A 3958-nucleotide genomic window follows, 5' to 3' on the forward strand; every position below is an offset into this window, starting at 1 on the left:
AGAAAAGGAAGCTCAGGAATGACCCCATCACTGTCTACAACTACCTGAAAGCAATTTTAGTGAGGTGAGGGGGTCTCTTCTCACAGGTGACAAGTTACAGGATGAGTGGAAATGGCCTCAAGTTGTGTCATGAGAGGTTTAGATTGGATATTAGGAAAAAATTCTTCTCTGAAGGGATGGTCAGGCATTGGAACAGGCTGCCCAGGTAAGTGTTGGAATCACCATCCCTGGAAGTGTTCAAAAGGCGTGTGAATGTGGCACTCTGGGCCATGGTTTAGTGATGAACACAGTGATGCTGGGTTAATGGGTGGACATGATCATTTGGAGGTCTTTTCCTACTCTCACAACTCTAGGACACAAAGTGATTTTTTGGGGCCCATGAATTCTCATGGGTACTCTTATGAAGACTAGAGAGAGATTCCTTTACTGGCAGAAGTCATCTACTATTCCTTTCTGCAAAAAGGCAATGGTAACATGCAAACTGAAGTCTGAAAAACAGATGAGTGTATGGTTGTTGGGGTTCTTTCAGCTTCGAGGCTTCATTCTTGCCTTTTAGAGCTGATTTAAATTCACACTTCTGAGTCCTGTACAAACTCATGAAATAACCAGCTGTCCCTACAGTGGCCTTCAAAGGTTTAGCAAATTATTCAAGTCTTCCTGTGCAGCAGGGTTTAACAGGAAAGTGAAATCCATTGCAGTCTCCTATTTCATCAGCTGCTACACAGCTGGCATGAAGAGACTGTGTTGTGAAGTACACCTGTGTTTCTGGTCTGGCCCTCTAATTCTCCCCTCTAGCTGTGGCCCTATCTCAGCCCTCAAACCCTGCAACGTCTTGGTGACCCAGGGCAAATTCGGGATGAGGGAAAACCAGAGGACTGTAAGTCTGGTCAAACTGATGCTGCATCGCCCTCTGCAGACAGGTAGGCAAACACTGCTGCAGGCTGTGGCAGATGAGGAGAAGCAGGGATGTGAAAAAATTCTTCCGACAGTGCTTTTTCTGCAGGTGTGTTGGTTGATGAACTTATCTGGAAGGATCCATTTTCTTGGGGCTCCATTTTCGCTGGACCCACTGTGAAAGTATTTAGCCATAGGGATAAAGTATTACACTCACAGCCCTATTTCATTATAATGCTCTCCACTCCTCCCAAACACAAAACCAGCACAAAATGGAAACAAAAGCTTTTCTTTTACAAGAATAAGGCGACCACATCAGAACCACAAGAATTTCCTCCTTAATGGTTTTCTTGTGGGAATCTATAATGAGCTGCCACAGTATGGATTATCCATATGTGTGTGCACACACAGGCAAGTCAGGGTGAGCAACTGTTTGTATTTGCCTGCTCAAAAACCCAAACCTTGCTCAGCCACCTCACCACCAGCTTGCTGCCAGCATCTGTTTATTGACCTCCTTTTATTTTTTTTTTAGCTGCTTAGGCATCAGTTAAGCCACAGTGTCATGCTCTCCACTCTAGCTACACAGACATTTTGCTCCCCAGTGCTTAATCAGCCCACTGACTCTTCAGGAATGACCCAAGTTTTGCATTTCCTCACCCTACAAAGCCTTACTTGAAGTTTGCACACAAGCTTAAAGAACAAATGGCTTCCAGCAATGGATCAAGTAGGATATAAACAAATCACTCACTGCAACAAATGGAGCTAGGCATATGCTTACAACTTGCTGTTTTGATCTCTACAGCTGAATTTATGGAATGAATTTTCTGGTAGGGATTGCATAATCCTGCTAGAAAAAGATCTGTCACTACTCTTAGAAGTTTATTGTTTTCAGTTTACACTAATGGCCTTAATTTAAGTGTTCATCTGTAAATTTGCTCTAGGGTTATGTACATAAATTTAGCTTTAAGATAAAGTAATTTTAAATGCAGAGACACATCTCAACTTCATCAAATCCCAGGACACACGACCTGCACTTCATGCGTTCATGCCAGCTGCACCATCTTTGGGCAAGATGGGCATCACATGCTCTCCTTCCCTGCTACAAAGACCAAAAGAGGGAGAGGATCTAAAAAAAGAGAGAAGATAAATTTGAATGAACTCAGAAAGGATAATGGGAAACTGATAAAGAAGGGAACACAGGGCAGTTGTCACTGCCAGACTCCTCAAGGAATCTTCAAAGAATTAGCCTGTGTCTGTACAAATAACCAAATGGACATGCCTTCCATGTCAGGAGTCTTCCACTGTTTCTGTGGCAAGACATACACAGGTATTTCTCACTGGTGTTTGCTGTTGGTTTTCTCAGCCCCATTTTGTATCATTTCCTCTGGACTTGTGTGTATCTCAATGAGCAGGGTCCTGCTTGCTGGGGAAAGGGCAGTAGATTTTTCCAGAGATGCCTTTTTTTGTCCCCACAGTGAGGGCAGCTAAAGGGTTGACAGGGAGACAGAAGCACATAACCTTTTGGCATGGCTATTTGGCCTGTAAATCTAATATTTCACCAACACAGACCAGAGTGTATTGGATGCCTTCCCAGGGCAGAAGGTCTACGGAAAGTCCATATGACATAAACCTCTCTGAAACCTCTAAAACCACTAGACTTTGTCCTTTAGAAACTCCTGATAAGTGCGGCAAAGCGGGAGCCAAGAGCAGAGAGATGCCAGCAGTGGCTGGATAGGAAATGGCACTTTTGCTGTTGGGCTGAATGACAGGCATCTAACTTCAAATTGCCTGGTTGACCAGGGGATCTCTTGCCAGCATTAACTTTCTTCCTAACACTAGTGGTCTTCCTGAAAGCATCACACCAAGCAAGAAGAGCAGAGACATCCTTCACCAGCCACAGCCTTTTACCTGCCAGGGAGCATCCTAACAAGCAACAAAGCCGGGAGCTCAGGCCATCCCCATGCTCTTGCCTGTGCTTTAGCAGGTTTCAGGTCAGACTCAGAAGCACAAGGACTGTTCTAGCAAACTCTTTGTGTGGATGACCTTGTTTTCCTGAGAGGGAATAGGGAAGAGGTGAATTCTCTGGCTTTCAACTCTCTTCTGGGCACTGAGGAAGGTGGGGTTTAGCTCATTGAGCTCTCCTGGTGATTGGTTCCCATCTCCTCCAGAAGAAAGATAATAAAAGCAGCTGGAGGGAAAGCTTCTAGAATTTCTCCTTGGCTCAACAAAGGCTCTGCTTCCCAGGCCATCATTCCACCATCATCTCTGTCAGATCTATCCTTCTGCTACTGGATCATTTGCAGGCTATTGAAACATTAATTCATCTTCACACCATTGAAAATGGGGGAAGAAAGCAGGTTACTTCAATCCACAACTATTGTACAATGCAGCTTGAGTGATGGCAGGATTCTCCTTGAGGAGGAGAAGAGCCAGTGGGAATTTGGGAGGAGGAGGTGCAGGAGTGGGATCCATGCTTGCTGCTGAGGGGTAGTTATAGGGAGACACGACCAGGGCTGTGCCCAAGGGACCCTTCCAGGCAGTGTGAGCATTCAGCTTGTGCAGAAGCAGGGGGCTGCCTGTGCCCCAGCCCCTGCTGGGAGGTGGGATGCAGAACTCCCAGGTGAGGTGACAGGTGGGCAATAATGTGCTCAGCATCACTCCTAGGCCCAGCAGGACAGGGTTGCCCGGAGAATGTAGAAACTACACAAACTCCATCATCTCTATCCACACTTTAACACTGTGGTGGCCTAATTTGTGGACGGATCCTTCAGTGAAAACTACTCCCTTGCTCTGGGCTAAACCATGGCAAGTGGCCACATGATCCAGTGCGAGAAGTTAAAGTTGCCTCTGTCACCATCAGAGGCTTTTTGCAACATTTGCTTCGTCACAAGCCGGACACAATCGTGTGCACAGCGCTCGCTCCGCAAGGCCCTGAAGAGCTGCCACGGGAGGAAAAAAGCCGTCAGAGCCCAAAACTGCTTCCCTCCCTCTAGCAGGCACCATGTGTACGACAGCAGAGGTTGCGTGGTAACGGCAGCAGGAAGGCGCCGGCTCTGCCCCCCTC

Source organism: Sturnus vulgaris, chromosome 6, assembly GCF_052056855.1.
Source record: "Sturnus vulgaris isolate bStuVul1 chromosome 6, bStuVul1.hap1, whole genome shotgun sequence".
Taxonomy (NCBI): Eukaryota; Metazoa; Chordata; class Aves; order Passeriformes; family Sturnidae; genus Sturnus; species Sturnus vulgaris.